We start from the raw sequence: 21,013 nt of genomic DNA on the forward strand, positions 1-21,013 counted from the left end.
CCTCATATTTACCCAGCAGGCAGTGTGCTGACTGAGCCGTCGACCCAGCTCTCCACAAACCTTTTCTCCACGATGTGCAACCTGCTCCCTCCTGTTCGAAACATTCTCCATTCAGGGGAGGACAGAAGCTGGCAAAACTTAGGGAACACAAGAGCTTTCAACGTTCTCATCAAGCTCTTCTGAGGTTATTCAAGCAGCAGCAGCTTGCTGGGCAGGGAGAGCAGACTCTATGGTGCTGCCGCCGCCTGCAAGCCGTAGAAGGACTCCAATAGCGCAGCTCTCCTGAGTCATCACCCACTCTGGGATGGTCTTTGGAGAATGCAGCTGCCCTGCCTGTCAGTCATCCATGTTTCATTTCCCATCCACACCCGCGTAGGTAACTGCAATAGACCCCTTGCTTCTTCAGACGGGTCTTGGATACAATTGCTTCTTTGGTCCACCATTGCTCTCTCTCTTGCTGAAGTGAGTAGGCACATCCGTGCACCTTCTCAGAAAAGCAATAATGGAACATGCAGCTATCGAGGAATCTGTAATAGCGTACATCTAAATTCCTTCTGGCAACATTCAAGGGCAAATCAAGTTCTACCTCCTTTGCCCATCAGATTGAAATATAGATGCGACCTGAGTATTAGGTGCACAAATCTGCTGCACGGTGCTATACACTGGGAAATGATGACTAAGAAATAGGCCTTTTCTCTGGAAATCACAGGGTATTTCACAAGTAGCAAGTGCTTCTGTACAGCAGATTGCTCTACTCGGGTGCTTGTGCCCTCCTCCCCGCGGACAAAACTCCTTCTTGCTGTACCTTTAAGTGGCCCTCAAACTTCCTTAGGCATAATGACAGATAGACAAGTCCTGAGTCTCATCCTTGGAGATTCTGCTTGGCTGGTTGAGCTGAGTAGTTTTTGTCGACTCCACGCCAACCAGAGTCATCATGGAAGAGGGAACTTCAGTTGAGGCATTGCTTCTATCAGATTGACCCGTAGACAAGTCAGTGTGGCATTTTCTTGACTAATTATTGATGTGTGAGGGCCCAGCCCATTCTGGATGGTACCACACCAGGCTAGTGACCCTGGATCGTGTAAGAAGGTAAGCTGAGCAAGCCGTGGTGAGCAAGGGATCAGCAACATTTCTCCATTGTCACTGCCTTCAGCTCCTGCTCAGAATTCTCTCGATGATGAACTCGTGATGTGGAAGTGTACATTAAAATGAACGCTTTCTTCCCTGAGGTGCTTTTGGTCAGTGTTTCTGTCATAACAACAAAGAAGCTAGCTAGAACATGGCGCCTGGATGTGCCCAGGGCTCTGTATCTCTAGTCAGGGTCCAGCGGAGTCATATCACTGAGAACTGGGTGATAGGTGGTAACTAGGAAAGCAGGCAAGGTAAGTGTGCTGTGACGGAGAAGGTAGACATGGCTAAAACCAAGGGCACATTGTGTACCCGTTTCCTGAGTCAAAGCTGCCTCCTAGCAGAAGGAAGGTTCTTAAGACTTGAGATGTTGATGAAAGTTACAAAGTCCAGCAAGTTCAGAGAGTTACAAGGACCACAAGGCCCTTCCCCAAGGTGGTAAAAACAGTAGACAGTCCCAGGGAGAGGAGACTCTTCCGTGGAACTGACTGCAAACTGTGCCGCCAGCTCCAGGGAATCAGTTGTCAGGAGTCATCACTCCTGTGGGCCTGGAGTTGTCAGTGACGCAGCTGCCTTTGAGTGACCCTTGTGCCCTTGACAGCTCACTAATGTCCTGGAAGTAAGCCCAATAGACTTATTAATTCACCCGTCTAGACTCGGGTGGAATCATTTCTTCTGTCTGTTACCAGGGACCTATCTGTGATGAACAAAAGATTTATACATGACCCCAACAGCATTCATTGGCTCTCACCCAATGTCATATGACTAAAACTAAGACGGGGGCAGGGATCCTATGCCAAAGGGTAATTAATTCCGAGAGGTTGAACTGTAACGAGGAAGAACTTTGACATTGGTCTATAAGATGGATACACATAATCTCTAGACTCTTCTGGAGGCCTGGATGACGAGTGACTGTCTAAAAGTAAGATGTGAACCAAAGAATAGAGTTCCGTTGATAGAGTGCTCGCCTACAGCGCTTAAGTCCCTGGGCTCAATCCTCAGCATCATATAAACTGGGTGTGGTGGTTCATCCCTGCCATCTTAGCGCTTGAGAGGTAAGGCAAGAGAATAAGAAGATGGAGGGCATCCTTGCTGCATAGGGAAGTTGAGCTAGTATGGACCCTATGATAAAGAAAGTTATAAATAAATATGAATGGGCAGGTGCATTTGGTGACGAAGACAGTGATGAATGATGAAGGGGCAGAACTGTCAGGAGCTCCTGCAAGGCAAACAACACAATTTCCTTTGTCAAAGTTATCTCATTGGCTTCTCGTTATTCTATGGGTTCGCTGTCATTGTTGCTTCGCCTGTTTGCTAATTCTTAGTTTTCCAAGGCAGTGTCTGAATTTGTAGCCCCCACTGACCTTGCTGGCCTCGGACACGAGGCAGTCATCCTGCTTCTATCTCCCAGGAGTTCCCTATTCTTTCATATAACAGCTGATGAAAATGGAAATAATCCAGAAATAGTTCTCCAAATATTTGGAGAAAATAACTGTGGGTGAGATGGGTTACTTGAAGGGAGTGGAGATTACATGATGGTCAAGCAGTCACTTTATTGAAACCTTACTGGGCCAGTTCATGAAAAGAATCTCTAATTTCCCAAGCCTGCCCGCAAGGGAGGGGTTGATTGTTTTCAGAGGGGAAGCCTAAGCTTCAAGAAGGAGGAGATGTTTGCTGGGATCACACAGCGAAGAGAAACACTCGGAGGGTGAGATCGTACTAGCAGCTCTCTTGGCGTCTGCTTGGGCACACGTGTAGAGGCTTTACCTGATAGTTTCAGGGAAAGCCCTCCCCCAAGACCCACCCATCCAGCCTCACCAGACACCTAGCCCAGAGAGAGAGCTTTCTGAAACAGGAGGAGACCCAGGAAGATTGCTCAGTTCTGGGGCACGCTGCCTCCCAGCTGGGGATGAGAGTTAATCTTGAAAATCAATTCAGTGCTTGCTCTTGCCACAGACACTCCCCAGGGCAGGCCATGGCTCTTCTTTTGCTGTTAAATGGCACAATAAGTGGAGAATTGAGCAAGACAAGGCCTGGCGTGTGGAGGTCAGGGATGCATCGCGTGCTGGGTTTGGAGCCGCCGATAGAGCGCTCGCTGAGGGGCTTGTCTGTGGCACATGCAGCCTCCGGGGCAGACAGGGCATGGATGGACAGGAGTAATTGTGGCCCTTCAGCCTCAGAGCAAGCACAATCAGTTCCTTCAGGCAGCCTGGCTCTCTCCCTGACAGCTTGGGCATCTGCCCCTTAGCTTTGTGGAGATATTGTTCTCTGTGGGCTGATTTCTGAACTGTGGTCCTGTCCTTCTGAGATTCTTCCTAGAGAAGGCAAGGTCTACATTGAACAGCGACTCAGTGGGAAGCCCAGGCCTCTTATGGGTAGTTGTGAGCCTTCAGACACCTCAGGTTCATGTTTCTTAAGGCTGCAATTAGACCACACTGCTCTAAGACTAGCGGACTATGCTAGATGGTGCTAGAATCATCTCCCACATTCTGGAAAGCAGGCTTTCTGGGAAAGCCAGCTCTTCTTTAGAAAAGTATTAGGTAGAAACTAATGACATCCGCCAGGGGGACAAGTTACAATGCCACCTTCCAGTAGGATGACCTTCATCCTATAACAGGTCACTGGTAAGCCCAGAGCTCAGGAAGACAGGCAGAGCAGGGAGGACCTCTGCCATTCTATGGGAGAGGCAAGGAGTGGACAGAGATTCCAACATGGATTGAAATATTAGTAGGCAAGTTGAAATATGACTGCTACCCATTAATACATGACAGTGTATCTCTACTGTACCTTCAGATTTTGACTATCATCTGCCTCATTGCCATTGTGAGAATAATTACGGTAACAGAGCTATGGCTTTCTGAGATCTGTCAGACGTAAAGACGGTGTTACAAAGAGTGAGGAAAGGAGAGAACTGGGCGCAGGCCAGAGCTGGGGGATCTCAAGGTCATGGCTTAGTACAGAGCGCTGGAAGGGCTGGAAAGACTGTAGACTTAGGAATGACAATCTGACCTGGCTTTTGTTGTTTTCTTTTTGTTAGGTTTTTGTTTGTTTGTTTACTTGTTTTTGTTTTTGAAACAGGGTCTTACCTGCAGCAAGGCTGACCTAGAAACTCACCACACAGCACCAGGCTGTCCTTCAATTTACAACTATTCTCTTGCCTCAGTTCCCGAGTGATGGAATTACAGGCATAAACCACTACCCACGGCTGTGTTTTATATTTTGAAAACATCTTCGGGGTTGGGGGAGATGTCACAGTAGATAAAGCACCTGCTTTACAAGCCTGAGGACCCGAGTTCAAATCCCAAGACCCCACACAAAAGCCAGGTGTGAGAGTAAGTGTCTAAGCCCAGTGCTCCTCCGTCAGAACAGAAAACAGAGACAGATAATTTCCAGAAGCTAGTTTGGTTTATACAGTGATAAACTACAAAGAGAAGCTGCCTCAAATGAGGTGAAGACAGGCATCCAAGGCTGTTCTGTGGCCTCCAAAGTCATGCCACTCTGTGTGAACACACACACACACACACACACACACACACGTACAGGCACTGACCACACACATAAATAATACACAAAGATAAAATTCTTAAATAAATAAATAAACGATCTCTCTGGCCATTATTGGGGGGAAATTTTGAAGGAGTGTTGTGTATAGTTTGCATGTGGAAAGTCTCTCGTGTGCTTTGAAGATTTGGCCTTCAGGTGGTGGCACTGTTTGGGGGAGATTGTGGACCCTTTGTGAAGTGAGGTCCAGCTAGAAGTGGGTTGCTGGGTGCTGACTTTAGGACTTAGAGCCTAAACCTGGTTCTGGTCTCCTGAGACATCGGCCAACTGTCTTGTGCTCTTGCTGCCATAGCCATGAACCACCTATGGGACCCAAAAGTCACCACTATTGTGACTTCCCTACCATGATGGACCATATTCCCTCAGACATGAGCCCAAAGCGGGCACTCTTCCTTTGAGCTGATTTTGTCAGGTATTCATTCTGCCATGGTGTGAGAAAGGCAGCTAACACAGAGGCTGAGGGTGGAAGGCATTTGGCCATCATGCGGCTGCCTGCAGTTACCTCGGCAAGCAATTTCAGTGCTGTGGAGAAGAGGTCAGAAATGGATGTATTTTGTGGGTGGAGCTGGCAGACTGCGAAGAGGGTGTGGGAAAGCGAGAACTCCAAGATGGCACGTGTTTTGGAAATGACCTCACAGCCATCTGATGAGGACTGACCTAGACAATGGATGGATAACACTTAGCTCGGTGCCAGAAACTTCATGAAGGATCAGTACGCTCGTGTTATTTTATTCCTGGGCTGCCTCTCTCTGCAAGAAGCTTTAGGTGAAAGTTCTCTGGGCTGCAGTTTTCTCAGGCACGCACTCTGGCAGGCCAGAGAATCTTTCAACCATCCGATAAACACTGATTAGACATCTACAGGGAGCCAGGCTCTATCCTGAGTGCCAGAGGCGGTGGGGAAAAGAGCATCTGCCCTTCTAGAACGTACAGTGGAGTGCAGGCAGATGCCGGCAAACAGAAAGTCCCGGGGAGGGTCAGGAGAGCGCCGATGGCAAGAGAACCTCATGGAAGTTTGTGTCCAGGGAAAGAAGTCTTCCCACATGAGGCGAGTTGTAAGTGGAAGTCACAAGATGAGAGGGGATTTGGAAGATGAAGGATGAGGGTGCCTGTGGCAGAGTGGCTGGGTGTGGGGGAAGGAGCCTGCATAGATGAGGAAGTTGAGGGAATGGAATGACTGCATTGCTGGAGGCGTGAAAGAGCTGAAAATTTCCAGGGCCAAAATTCCCAAGGGCAGAACTGCCTAAACATCTTATCTCATGCTTGGGAGACCGTGAAAAGAGAGGGCGCCAGGGTTCGTCAAAGGCAGGTGGGTGTGTTCTAAGGAACTGAGGGTTTTGTTTGTCTTCTTGGAAAGGTTTGCAACCAAGAATATATGTTTTGTGGTCCTGGGATGGGGATCTATTTAAGTGCTAACTCATTTGCCAAGATGGCAATGTGTGGAAGGATGGTGGTGGTATATTTTTGCTTTGCCGTTCTGGGAATCAAAGCCAGTGAGCCATATCCTCAGCTTTTGGCGATTTGTGTTTGTTTTGACTTTGTATTTTTTTTGAGATAATGTCTCCTGTAGAGGAGGCTGGCTTTAAGTTCCCTATATAGCTAAAGATGACAGATCATCCTTCTGCCTCCACGTCCCGAAAGCTGGGATGACAGGTTGAACCGTGATACCTAGTCAGCCTCCCCAATCTCTTCTCATTGCTTTTGAGACTGGATCTTGTTTTAGGCAGGCTTTGATTTGAAATCCTCCTATTTCAACCTTCTGAGTGCTGGGATTCCAGGTCCACACCATCATCCTGGGCTCCCCTGGCTCTCAAATGTCAGGCTGCACACATCAGTACTGGGAGCAACTTGAAAGCACGCACCCTTTCAGGACCCTCTCTAGTTCTAGATTACAACTCTCTACCAGCTCCCGGTCGATAGTCAGAATCAGCTGCCACGCAAAGGTGATAACGTGTCATAGTCTGCTCGGAGCTCTCCACTGGATCTCACTAAAAACCAAGGAGACTCCATCACTCTGTCTTCCGAAGGGCAGAAGATTCTGAATTGCGCTCGAAGATCTCGTGCTGGTTCCTTGTGGAAAACAGCACAGGGGACATCTTGAATATTCTACGCATGCTCTTTACCACTGAGTTCTGCCCCCAGCCCCAAGAAATGTAGTAGGAGCTGCGGGCTGTGTTCCTGCTGCCCCAGCTCCTGGTTGCCTAGCTAGCTTATGCCCCAAAATAACAACACACAAACTGTATTCTTTTAAACACTGCTTGGCCCATTAGCTCTAGCCCTTACTGACTAATTCTCATATCACAATCAACCCATCTCTAATAATCTGTGTAGCATCAGTCTTACCAGGAAAGGTTCAGCATGTCTGACCTGGCGGCTTGCTTCATTGCATCTGCTCTGGAGAGGAGCGGCATCGCGTCTGGCTCTGAGAGGAGCTTCCCTGCATCTGAGCTCACTTCCTCTTCCTCCCAGCATTCTGTTCTGTTTACTCCACCCACCTATGTTCTAACCTATGAGGGCCAAGCAGTTTCTTTATTTTTTAACCAATGACCTTCCTCCATCATTTCCCCTTTTTCTGTTTAAACAACAACAAAAAAGAAAGGCTTTAACTTTAACATAGCAAAATTACATATAACAAAACAGTTATCAAGTAAAAATTACAATATTTACATCTATTCTATCTTTATCATAACTAAGGAAAACTATAACTATAACTAACTAGTCTTCAACTCCATCAAAGATTCCAGAAAGATACAATATTACCTAAGCAAACAAGAAATAAGCAACTTTCAAACTCTAGAAATGACAGAGATATCTCGCTGCCTTGAGAGTCACCCAAAGTTTCTCTGTACCGTTGGGGCATCCATCTTCGGCCTACAGGCCCATAGTTTCCAGCAGACATTTCCATGAAGCAGGAAATTTCAAAGGCAGTTCACTCACTATCTGCTGTGTTCTGCAGAATGTCTCTCAGACTCTTTCATGAATCAGGAACCCTGAAAGATCATCTCACCTTTAGGCAAGTTCAGCAGTCCTCTCTCTGCAGGTTCTCTGTGTCCAGTTTATGCAATAGTCCAGGCAAGAGCAGTTTCTTGTCCAAATGGCTATCAAACTCCATAAGGATCCTCTTCGATGCCCATCTTCTTCTTGAAGTAGATTGGTGCTGCCAGGAGCAGAGTGTCTCATTGTCATGAAAAGTCCTAAGTTATTAAAACATTAAATAGCATATTCCGTAGTCTTTGAAAGATATGAAGAATGTCTATCTAAAATATATCTATGTACATCTAGAAAATCTAACATGACTACAAACTTGACTATTATAGATAACTATTCATTAACAACTTATATACATAACATTTTTACATGAGCTACACAATCACAATACCTTAATCAATATCAGAAATACATATACATATAACAAAATTGACCTTAAATTTAAATCACTAAAGCAAAATCCATATCAATGCAAATTATTCATACCTATATCATATCCCCCTTTTTATAGAAGAACATTTATAAACAATATTTGGGAATATGGATGTAGTTATTTCTCTCCAAACTGCTTCCTGCTGAATGGGGGTGCTGTTATTCAGGTCTTTTATGGGATAACCTGTCTGCTAGGTTCATCTCAGTCGGCAATTGAGCAAAGTAATTTTTTGAGGGTGTTCACAGCAACCTTTCAGGAGGGAGTGGTCTATCATACCATAACGGGATAAAAGCAATCCACAGTGTCTCATCCTCTGTGAAAACAAAAGAAGAAACTCTTTTCCAAAGTATCATATCCTTAGATCCAAATTCTGAAGTCAAGGTATTTTCAAAATATCTGTCTTGGATTAGTTCAGCAGCATTTATAAACAAATATCTTTTAGCAGCTTTTGCTCTTCCCTCAGCATTCAAACAATTCAAACAGAGCATAATAGCATATAGTATCAAGATTCTCATTGTATTTTCCATCTTTGTGCGGCTTTGTTTTAATTTCTATTTCGTTTATTTTTACTTATATTTTATATTCTCTGTATATATTTGTCCTGGAATAACTCTGTAGACCAGACTGTCCTTGAACTCTCAGAGATCCTTCTGTCTCTGCCTTCTAGGCACTGGGATTAAAGGCATGTGCTACCACACCTTGAAGTCACAGAGGTCAATCTCTCTTTGCCTCCCAAGTGTTGGGATTAAAGGTGTGTACTATCACACCCAACTACTTTCTTTCTTCCTTTTTTACTTTTAAGAACTTTAACTTTTAGCCTGCATATATTTTTAAACACACTGTAAATTATTTAAAGGTTTTCTTTGTCTTTGAATCTCTCTTTACTGTATCTCTCTTTTTCTGACCACACGAGCCTTTAAATTACTGAGCAATATGGGTAGGATTAAAGCCGTGGCTTTGCCGGCCAGATCCAGCCCATTCCTTAGCTTTCCAGCCTCATGGCAGAGGTAACAGCTGTAGCCATTTTTATTGCCACAACTCTATGGTGTTTCAAGGTCCCTGCCAGCAAGCAAGCTGCAACAGACAACACTCAAGTCCTCTCTCTGTAGTCGGCCCTCCTGCCTCAAACAGTCAGAGTTTGCCCTGGCAGGACGGCCCAGAAAGCCCGCATTTTAAAACAACACAACTTTTTTCCTGCTATGGCTGAAAACAAACAAGCATGCAGTCAGCTTTTATCAATACCATTTAAGTGTTTCGTGGCAGGACCTCTTAAAAGAGCTGCAAGCTTTGCAGCTAAAGCTGAATCAGGAAGCCTCTCTTAGATGAGAGCGCTTGCTTGCCTCTAGCAAGCAGAGCAGATCCAAGAAATTGCTGCTAACAAGAAAACATGCTTTATTCTTTCCCTAGTTTTCTCAGACTTTCTGTGGATATAGTCGTTCACACGTTGGGGGCCATTCTGTAGTGAGAGCTGCGGCTGCGTTCCTGCCGCCCCAGCTCCTGGTCGCCAGAAAGCCATTGCTATATTTGCTGCAGAATCACTTTAGAAGCTAGCTCAGTGCTCATCACCAGTTTGCTCTCGAGTCTGTGCAGGGCTGGGTATGTTCTTCCAGACGGTTAGAAATAAGTAATTCAACACACTTACCATTCTGTCGTGGCTGCTGGGACATTAAGAGATGAATGCAAAATCCATTAGAAGTGTATCATATTGCACACACACAGTAGATCCCTCCTCCCTTAATTTTGTGTTTCTTCCCTAATGTGTTTATCAAATGTACACGGAGAACCCACGATGAAGGACCATAGCCATCCTGCTGTTAGTGCGCTGGTGGCAAACACTCAGATGCCAAACTGCCGAGTACTTCACCAAGCTGAGCCATAGGGAAAAGTGTCCTTTTTCAGGCTTTGGTTCTGGAAGGACAGTGACTGTTCCTAGCCTGAGTCAGTTCCTGCACAAGTTCCTGCAACAGAATGCCATCCACGGGATGTAAGACATTCGCTCTCCTCTGGTCATCACCATAGAGGTCACTAGAAGTCCTGCCCCAGAGAGGAAAACTGAAGCCGGGATGGTGTCAGCAAATGGCCAGGTGCTACAGATCCAGGTGACAGAGGCCTGTGTGCCTGTCTTTTGGTGACAAGCCCTGTGCTCTTTCTGGATGTTTCTGTCCCACATAAGTGAGTCTGAATGGGTGGCACCAGCCTGTACGGTGACCTGATAAAAAAATTGTTTCCTCCCTGCTCTTGTGGATTTTATCAGATCCCCTTCTGCTGAGACCTTCTGTGTGTCCTGAGCCAACCAGTTCCACAAATGAATATAGTGTTGCAGACTAGCCAAACTAGTGAACAATCTTGCTTCTACTGTTTCTCTGAACATTTGGACCGGGTTGCTGCTCTTCCTTTTTGTTCTTGGCCTTGCAGTGGAACTCAGCGCCTCCTCAGCCCTCTCTCTCAACCATCGTACCACTACATTTTGTAGAGAATCTTTCTCAAGTTACACCTTCATTGTCTCTTGGGACTCTGTCCATTCATCTCCTTCCAGGGCAGCCGAAGTGTGGTGTGAGGCATGGCAAGGATCTGGGGCAGGCACTCGGGCTCAGGTGTTTCCACCCTGGAATTGCTAATCAAGGCAAACTTCTGGAAAGGCCTCCCATTCTACAGTGAAAAGTGAAATGGCCAATAGGAAGCCAGAGACCAGGAGCTCAAAGGCTTCAGTATGAAATGGCTGAACTAGATTTGAGCTCTTCAGTTTTCACTTTGAAAAATAGAGCTTTCATTTTTACCTAGTTGTGAAAATATGCACAATATCTAGCTGCAAGAAATAATGCATAAATGAAAGGTCTAAGGCCTTCCATTTCTCCCACTGAGAAAATATGGAAAACCTGTTAACATACCTGTATAATGTTCTTTAGAATGTTTAGAGCCATCTAGGCAAGATAGGGTATTTCCACAGGATCTTTCCTGCTGCCCTGTGGCATGCACACATGCACACATGCACATACACATATAAATACACACACACACACACACACACACATCTTTTCTCCTCTCATTCCTAGCATCCCCCCCCCCCCGTTCTCCATTTCTACCTGTCATTTCAAGACTTATATAACTAGAGTCAAACAACAGGTAGCTTTTGAAGTTGGCTTTCCCCTCAATATGATTCTCTGCAGATTGATCACACTGCAGCAAGTGCCAGTGTATCCTGCCTTTCATGTCTCTGTTACACTCCAAAATACGAATGCGCCACAGCTTTTGAACCATCCACCCATTCGAGGACGTGAAAGTTGTTTCTAATCTTTGGTTACTGTAACTGTGCCGTCTCTGCTTTAGGATTTCTATTGAGGTGATAAAACACCATTGACCCAAAGCATCTTGGATAGGGAAAGGTTCATTTAGCTCATTTGTCTCAATGGTAGACCATCATGAGGGAAGTCAAGGTAGAAACTCAAAGTAGGAACTGAAGCAGAGAGCATGGAAGAATTCCGCTTATTGGCTTACTCTCTCCTCGTGGCTTGCTCAGTCTGCTTTCTCCTAGAACCCAGTATGGGGTAGGGGTTGCACCATCCAGAGTGAGCTGGGCCCTCCCCTCCCACCTCAATCATTAATCAAGAAAATGTCCCACAGGCTTTCTTGATTCGCACATAGGCTAATCTGGTGGGGATAATTGTTCAATTGAGGTTGCCTCTTCTCTCAAATTACTCTAGTTTTGTGTCAAGTTGACAGAAAAACTAACCAGGGCAGGTACAGGTAGATCTCTGTGTCAGTGCAGGGCTAAGGGCCCAGGAGTACATACGGTTTCAGAGTCATATGGTGTTTTATGTTTCCATTTTTCTCTAAGCGCCAACGTTATTGGGAGTGGCTTGCCAACTTACATTTCCACCAACAATATGTCCTTCTCGCCTCCGTGCTAGCATTTGGTCCTGTCTGCTTTTCACCGTTGCTGTCCTGGTAGGTGTGTGGTGGCTCCTCGCTGCTGCTTTAATTTGTGTTTCTCTAACAGCTAATGATGGGGAGCACCCGTCATGTGCATATTTTCCATCTGGGAACCCACTGCGCTGAAATGTCTTTCCATGTTTCTTGCCAATTTTATAATTGGATCGGTTGTTTTGCTGTTTTTACAGTTGGGTTTTGAATATTCTAGGTAGCCATTCTTTGTCAGGCATGTGATTTCACACAACTTCCTTCTTCCCTCTGCTGTGTCTTAGTTTTCTGTCCTCAGGATCTGTTACAGAGTTAGAGCTCTCAAGTCTTTACCGAAAGTTCAGCTCACCCAACATTCCTTCCGTAGAGTGCATGCTGAGTTTCACGCTCCCTGAAGTGCACTTAACCCCAGATGCAAAGACTTTCTCCCACTTCCCCCCTTGTGATTGATTTTGTTTTCACTGCAGCATAATGTATGAATCTCAAGTTTTCAGGCCATGAATATCCCATGGCTTTAGCAACGTTTATTGAAGAACCTAGCTGGACACGGTGATGCACCTAATATCAGTAGGGTCAAAGGGACGTCGGGCAGGTAGGTACCTATCAAATGAGATGTCTAAGTCATGCCTGCTGATACTTCAATCCCTATTGGAGAACCACAAATAACCTACTCATCCAATCGTCTGCATCTCTAAAATCTTCAGATTCCACAAAGGCAAATCCCAGAGGAGTTCTGCCAATCCAGACAGTTCTCTTAAGGACCCATTGTAACTGCAAGTCCTTTCTAACTCTCCTTTCCCAACACCAGTTCCAAGGTTACCAAGGTTGGGGAATATTATTTTAAGGTGTGTTGCTTTTGTTTATGCTGCATTTGGTTAATTCTGTGAAGCTGTGATTCCTTGCCTGTCTAAAACACCTGATGGTCTAATAAAGAGCGGAACAGTCAATAGCAGGGCAGGAGCAAGGATAGACAGGGCTGGTGGGCAGGGAGGATAAATAGAAGAGAAATGAGGGAGAAAAGGAGCAAAAGAACAAGGAGAGGAGGACAGCAGGGCCCAGCCACCGAGCTATGAAGCAAACCATGGAGAAAGAAGTAAAGAAATGTATACAGAAATAGAGAAAGATAAAAGCCCAGAGGCAAAAGGTAGTTAGAATAATTTAAGTTAAGGAAAGCTGGCAAGAAACAAGCCAAAATAAGGCCAAGCATTCATAACTAAGAATAAGCCTCCGTGTGTGATTTATCTGGGAACTGGGTGGTGGAACCCCCTAAAAAGCCAAAAGAGGAAAACACCTCACAACAAAATCCACCTTGATTTCTCTTCCGTATGGCCTCCTAACATGACTAGCCCACATACTCAGCTCCCACTCAGTGCCCACAGCTCAAGTGGCACGGAAGTTGGTACCACCCTCACTCACCAACCTTCTCTGAGGCAGTACTCACATTTTACCTTTTTAATCATGAATCAGAGCTAGATTTTGTAAAACGCTTTCCTGTTCCACAAACTTTCTTTAACCTTTTCAAGTGATCCACTGTATTGAATGAACAAATACTGAGCAAGCCTTACATTTCCTGGAATAAATTTACGTGCTCTTTGCACAGAATTCTTTCCACATATTGAATTCTATATATTTCTATATCATTCAATATATTCATATATGAATTCATTTTGCCATTATTTTGTTGAGAACTTAGTCAGCTGTATTCAGAAGGACTGTTGTTCTTTTTTATATGCTTTGGTTTGGGTGATAGGGCAGAACTTTGTGCCCTGGTTGGAGGGCTCTCTTCACCAGTTTTCTGGAAGAGATAACATAAGATTGACGCTGGGTTTCTTTATGCACTTGTTAGAATTTTCCAGCAAACTATCTCGATCAGAAAATTTCCTTTTACAAAGAGTTTAAGACTATGACTTCAATGTCTTTTATAGTTATAAGATGGTACAAAGTACTTTATAGTGGACAGTTTGGAGAGGTACATGGCTCACACAGTCAATGTATTCACAAGTCAAATCATGTATATGCAGGTATCTGCAACACCCCACATTGTCATTTCAGTTATTGTGATGTTTAGTCCTGGTATGGACAATCTGTCTTTTTTACCATCAATGTTGTCAGAGGTTTGTCAATTTTATTATTTTTTTCATGGGAGCTTCTATGGTACATTGCTCCTTCATGACTTTTTTGGTTTTAATTGTTTGGTTCTTATTTTATTAAATTCCTTCTATTTTTTTGTAAATAATTTTATTTTTTTAATTATGTGAGTGGGGGATGTTATGCACATAAGTCCTTGTGCCCATAGAGATTAAAAGCATTGGATCCCCTGGAGCTGGAGTTACAGGCTGCTGTGAGCTGCCTGACATGGCGCCAGGAGAGGAACTCAGATCCAGGAACAGCAGTATGTACTTTTTGCTGAACCATCTCTCCAGATCCTGTTTTGGTTTGATTTTCTTCCTTGTTTTCCCTTGAAGGGAAAACTTAGCTGAGTAAGCCACCTTGCCATCCACCCCCTTTGCTAGCATCAGCAGGCAGCGTTGTAAAGCTCCTTCTCCAGTGGCCGTTGTGTCAAAGATTTTCATTCCTGTCTTCAAATTTAAGTGTTTTCTCCTTAGACTTTTTATTCAGCTGGTGAATAACTTAGAAATATTTCTTTAGTTTCATGTGTTTGGAGATTTTTTACCATTGTCTTTCAGTTATTTTGTAGTTTGATTCCATTGTGGTCACAGTTCATATCATTTCAATCGTTCTAAATTTGGTCGTTTTATAGCCCAGGACATGGTCTATTTTGAAATTTATATATTTTGTATAGGCCTTTGGAAATATTGTACACTGCTTTTTAGTAGATTCTGTTGGTTAATGTGTGTGTTGATTATGAGGTTGGTTTTTTTTTTTTTTTTTTGGTTGTTACTCTTTAACCTAACTACCTTTTCTAATTATTCTATTGTTGGTATTGTTGGAATAAGGTCTTTGGAGTTTCAAATATAATTGTGCCCTGATGTGTCCATTTTAATTCCTTTGTTTGTTTGTTTGTTTCTCTGTGTAGCCCTGGCCGTCCTGGAACTCACTCTGTAGAACTGGCTGACCTTGAATTAGCAAAGATCTGCCAGCCTCTGCCTCCCAAGTGCTGGGATTAAAGGCATATACCACCACGGTCTGGCTGTAGTTCACATATTTTAAAGTTTGTGTTTTCCCTTCCCCATTCCCCACGTCTCCTCGTTAGTCTTTATTTCCTTTTCTTTTGTTTTTATTTATAAATTTAGGACTGTGGTCTTCTGGGCAAATTGACTATTTTACCAAAATATAGTGTTCCAATTCTGTCTCTGCAAGTTTCCCTTTTCCCCAAATCTACCTTAATATTAATATATCAACTCCTGATTTCTTCATTAATATTTCTCCCCTTTTGCATTCAACTTGCCTGTTATAATCGAGGTGAGTTTCTTTGATGCAGCATATAATTGGGTCATGGTATTTAATCAAGCCTAACCATCCCTGCATTTTAATTGCTAAACTTAGATAATTTGCCATTGGTGTAACTGTTGAGATGGTAAAGATGCCTGCGGATTTTATTTTCTGGTTTTAGTTCTCTGACTAGAACTGATACACATGTGAGCTCACAGAGGTGGTGACAACAGGCATAGGACCTGCACAGGGTCCAACCAGACAGAATCTCCACACTGTGAAGGGGAAGTGGACACAAAATCTCACCAGTAACCAATACGCTATTTGTAATTGGCACCTGATAGGAAAGGACAAATCAGTTTTCTCCAACGGAGTGCCACTGGGTCTATCAACCACACCCAGGATCGTCCCATGCACAGCAGGAATTAGCCAGCTGGCTAACACAGAGTGAGCATTGTTTTTTGTTTGCATTTTGTTTTGTTTGTCTTGCTGGTTGTAACTGGAGGTTTCTCACCCACCAGTTCCTGAATAACCACTCTGAGGTTTAATATTAATTATGAACTGTTTGGCCTATTTGCTCAGGCTTATTATTAACTAGCTCTTACAGCTTAAATTAACCCATCTCTATTGTATATTTTAACCAGAAGGCTTGTGGTTTGTTACCTCATATCTTGCTTCCTTGGCTGCTGCTGGTATCTCCCTTTTCCCCTCTGGTTCTCTGTTTGGATTTCAGGTCTGGCTCTACTCTGCCTGTCTATTGGCCAAATCAGGTTCTTTATTTACCAATGGTAATAAAAATATATTTACATCATATAAAGAGACGTCCCACAGCAATTGTTTTTTTAAAATTTCTTTGAGAGCAGGGTGGTAAGGGAAGATGAAGTTGGATGATTATAGAAGTGGAAAGAATATGGGAGGAGTTGGGAGAGGGAAAAGACATGATCAAAATACACTTTGTGAAAACTTTTAAATAAAAATAATTTTTAAAAGTTTTTTTTCAATATTTTGTTGTTTCTCTTTAAGTTCCTTGATCTCGATTTAAAAACCATAACACTTGGAGTGGAAGTCTCTGCATCGCTGGTGTGTGGGCCTGGAGGTGGTGTGTGATCTGGAGGTGACCAGCCTTTCTCTGAGGGGCTGTGTGGAACTCTTGCAGACCTCCCCTTTCCTGGTTCTTTCTCTAGACATCTGACTTTAGCTGCTCCTTCCATGTGTATCTGCGTTGACAGTTTATTTAGCTCCAGATCTGGGATATGTGAAGCAAAAGGAAACCTCGGGAACAACCGTATGCCATTCACGGGGTCTAGAAGTTCTTCACTGTTTTCATCTCTTCCAGAGTTTTTTGTTTGTTTGTTTGTTTAACATAGAAATTCTAGAGTTTTTCAACCATAACTATTGGGAAGAATTTAGGGTCGTTAGTCTGCTCGATCTTTCTAAAGCAGATGTTCCTTCCCACTAAGCCTTTTTTTAAAGTAGTGTATTAAAAATCTAGAACTAAGAATATAGGGAAAGGACTGCCCCAGTGGCATCTAGGGAAATTAACCTGGAGGTCTCCCCTCTTTTTTGCTCACCTCTTCATTTCAGGGCTCCCACAGAGTTTTTAAATCATTCCAGCCTTTTCAGTGCACAAATTGCGTTAGAACCTCTCTGTACACCCCCAGAGGAGAGAGGTAGGCAGGGAACAAAGGTGCCCTGGCTGGCCTGGATTCTTCTCTCTCCACTAGATGCCAAGCTCTTACCCTCCATGAGGTCTTGTTTTCCCATACCTCAATGCCCGATTCTGTACCCATCATAGCGGAGTTCATTGTGTGGGCTGAATGGATACATGAACTTAGATGCATTTGCAGGCTCTGGGAGATTCTGTTTATGTCTAAAATAAATCCATGTGTGTTGCCTTGGCAAGAGTTAGTAAAATCTACGTGGTAGGGCCATTCTGTTGAATGAACTAATCATGGGACCATTACACCAAGTGTGCTGATTACCCATTCTCTGGCATTGAGTAAAAAATATTCAGGCGCCTTTACAGAGTGTGATTTTGGGAATGATCCAACTATAGTTTTGATCTTCAAAGGGCCCTCAGTGCCCATTATGGTGGTGGCTCACCCAGAGAAGTGTTGTTAAGGGGGATCATTTAGAGGAAGAGTTAAGAAGAGTGACTTAGGGCTGGAGAGATGGCTCAGCGGTTAAGAGCATTGCCTGCTCTTCCAAAGGTCCTGAGTTCAATTCCCAGCAACCACATGGTGGCTCACAACCATCTGTAAAGAGGTCTGGCGCCCTCTTCTGGCCTGCAGGCATACACGGAGACAGAATATTGTATACATAAATAAATAAATAAATATTTAAAAAAAAAAAAAAAGAAGAGTGACTTAGATCACTGAGCTGTGCCTCTGAAGGGGTTTTGGGCTCCTATGCACTTTCTCTTGTTGGTCATCTATCAGGAAAATTGTTCAGCTCTACCACACCCCTCCAGCTACCGCCATCTGGCACCCTGACCAGAGGCCCCAAAGGAACAGGACCAGTTCATCATGCACGGGAACCTCCAAGCCTGTGAGCCAAAATACATCATCTCTCTTTATACATTGATTACGCCAGGCATTTTACTTCAGTGGTGGAAAGCTGGCTAGCATCCTCTCCAACATTTTACCTGTGCTTTTATGAAAATACAGGGAGGTTTTCCACATTGTCAAGGGTCTCAGACCTAGAGTTGGGTTATAAATAATATACTGGGTAGTTCTTGGTACTAAGCATGTTCTTTTCTTTTAATTTTTTTTTCAGGCCACAGTCATTAATATTTTGGTCAAGAAAATGAGTCTCTAGTTCCAGCTCCTGGGTGAAGATAAAAATCTCTGATGGAAAAGTTTGGATTTGGATCTCAGTAGTTGAGCACTGACTGCTGTCCAAGAGGTCCTGAGTTCATTCCCAGCACCTACATGGCAACTCACAGTCATCTTTAACTGTAGTTCCATGGAATCTGAGGCCTTTCTGGTGTGGAGACAAAACATCCATACACATAAAATGAATGAATAACTAAGATAAATAAATAAATTTTAAAAAGAAATATTTGGATTCAAAAATATCTTGAAAAACTGTATCATTATACAGATTTAATTTTTTTTTCTTAAAAAAAAATTCTCTCGCTTCGGCCAAAAAGAAACCTGTCCTGGCAAGACAGAAGCATATCTGAGAATTCCCATTTATCCCAGCTTTAGTAAGAGCCAGTTAACGGTTCAGTTCTTGGCGAATTATTGTCGTAAGGCTTTACTATTTTTTTTTATTTATTTTTTTTTATTGAAAAAAAAATTTTCCGCCTCCTCCCCGCCTCCCATTTCCCTCCCCCTCCTCCCGCCCCTTTCCCCCTCCCCCCCACTCCTCTTCTCCTCCTTCTCCAGTCCCAGGAGCAGTCAGGGTTCCCTGCCCTGTGGAAAGTCCAAGGTCCTCCCCCCTCCATCCAGATCTAGGAAGTTGAACATCCAAACTGTCTAGGCTCCCACAAAGCCAGAACCTGAAGTAGGATCAACACCCCGTCCTTGGCCTCTTGTCAGCTCTCATTGTCCGCCATGTTCAGAGAGTCCGGTTTTATCCCATGCTTTTTCAGTCACAGTCCAGCTGGCCTTGGTGAGCTCCCAATAGATCGGTCCGACTGTCTCAGTGGGTGGGTGCACCCCTCGTGGTCCTGACTTCGTTGTACATGTTCTCCCTCCTTCTGCTCCTCATTAGGACCTTGGGAGCTCAGTCCGGTGCTCCAGTGTGGGTCTCTGTCTCTATCTCCATCCATCGCTAGATGAAGGTTCTATGGTGATATGCAAGATATTCATCAGTATGGCTATAGGATAGGTTCATTTCAGGTTCCCTATCCTCAGGTGCCCAAGGAACTAACTGGGGACATTGCCCTGGGCATCTGGTAGCCACACCAAGTTCAAGTCTCTTGCCAACCCTTAGGTGGTTCCCTTAACTAAGATATGAGTTTCCCTGCTCCCCTATCCAACCTTCCTATATCCCCAATCATCCCGTTTCCCCAAGTTCCCCTCATCCTCTCCTTCACACTTTTCTTTCTCCATCTCCCCTTACCCCCATCCCACCCTACCCCCAAGATTCCAATTTTTTGCCCGGCACTCTTGTCTACTTCCCATAGCCAGGAGGATAACTATGTGTTTTTTCTTGGGTTTGCCCTCTTGTTTAGCTTCTTGAGGACCACATATTATAGACTCAGAGGCCCCCTATCCATAGCTAGAAACCAATTATGAGTGAGTACATCCTATGATCTTCTTTTTGGGTCTGGGTTACCTCACTCAGGATAGTATTTTCTATTCCCATCCATTTGCATGCAAAATTCGAGAAGTCATTGTTTTTTACTGCAGAGTAGTACTCTAATGTGTATATATTCCACACTTTCTTCATCCATTCTTCCATTGAAGGACACCTAGGATGCTTCCAGGTTCTGGCTATTACAAATAATGCTGCTATGAACATAGTTGAACAAATGCTTTTGTCATATGATAAGGAATCTCTTGGGTATATTCCCAGGAGTGGTATTGCTGGGTCCAGGGGTAGGTTGATCCCAATTTTTCTGAGAAAGGGCTTTACTATTATATATAAAATGAGAGTGCCCAAGAAATAAGCACATCAGAAAATCAGTATGGTGTGGAGGAGGGACCTAGAGTACACTGTGAGTGATTCTGTGCTCAGGCTAGGGTAAGAAAGGACCAAAGAGCGTGGATGTATGGGACGCTGAACGCAATGCTCTTGGTTTTCCCTTAGAGTGAGCCTGTGTGAAGAGAGTAAAGATGCTGGTTCCAAAGCTGGCTGCAAAACCACTTCCCACTCTACCTCCATTTCATGCCAACACTTCTTATCCTGGGCATCTGCAATCCTTCCTCTTGAGTGTGGGTGGGCTTGCAAACATAGTAGAAGTTAGCTTGGTGATTTTCAAGAGTGGGTTACAGAAGACAATATGGCTTCTCTTTGGCTTTCTTCAGATGGATGTGCTTAGACCTCAGCCATCATGCTGTGAGGACTTTCAAGAAAGCACGTGGAGAATTCCTTGGTAGGTGTCCTAGCCAGGGTGAGGGCTGACACCCATCAGACTTACCTGAACAAGACCTTCAAGTATTCCAGCTCTTGGTGATGGAGTCACCCATAACTTTTGACATCTAGTTAAGGTCATAGACATTATAGGTGCACAATTCAGTGTTAGTGTGCTCTTTCCAAATCTTCAGAATCCATGAACAGATAGTAACGGTCTTCATGCTGCAAGGGTTAGATGGTTTCTTCGAAGTAACAATACTGAAACATCCTCTAATGTAGATTTGATTTTCTCTATATAAACACCAATTAGAACGGGTTTTCCTAATCACTTCTAGTCATGTGAACAACAGCATTGGGTTTTTTTTTTGTTTTTTGTTTTTTCCTCACCTAGGAAGCAGCCACAGGCAAGAGGTTCTGGTGTTCATAGCAGCTCAGTGATGTTACACTCTTCACCCATCTGCTTTTGGGTCCTCTTCTTGAGGTGGCTCCACAGTTCTGTGTCTTAGGTATTCTCAGGAACCATCCAGAAGCCTGAAAAGAGACAGGGACTTATCTGTTGTTAGTAGGGCT

This window comes from Chionomys nivalis, chromosome 16, assembly GCF_950005125.1.
Source record: "Chionomys nivalis chromosome 16, mChiNiv1.1, whole genome shotgun sequence".
In the NCBI taxonomy this organism is placed as follows: domain Eukaryota; kingdom Metazoa; phylum Chordata; class Mammalia; order Rodentia; family Cricetidae; genus Chionomys; species Chionomys nivalis.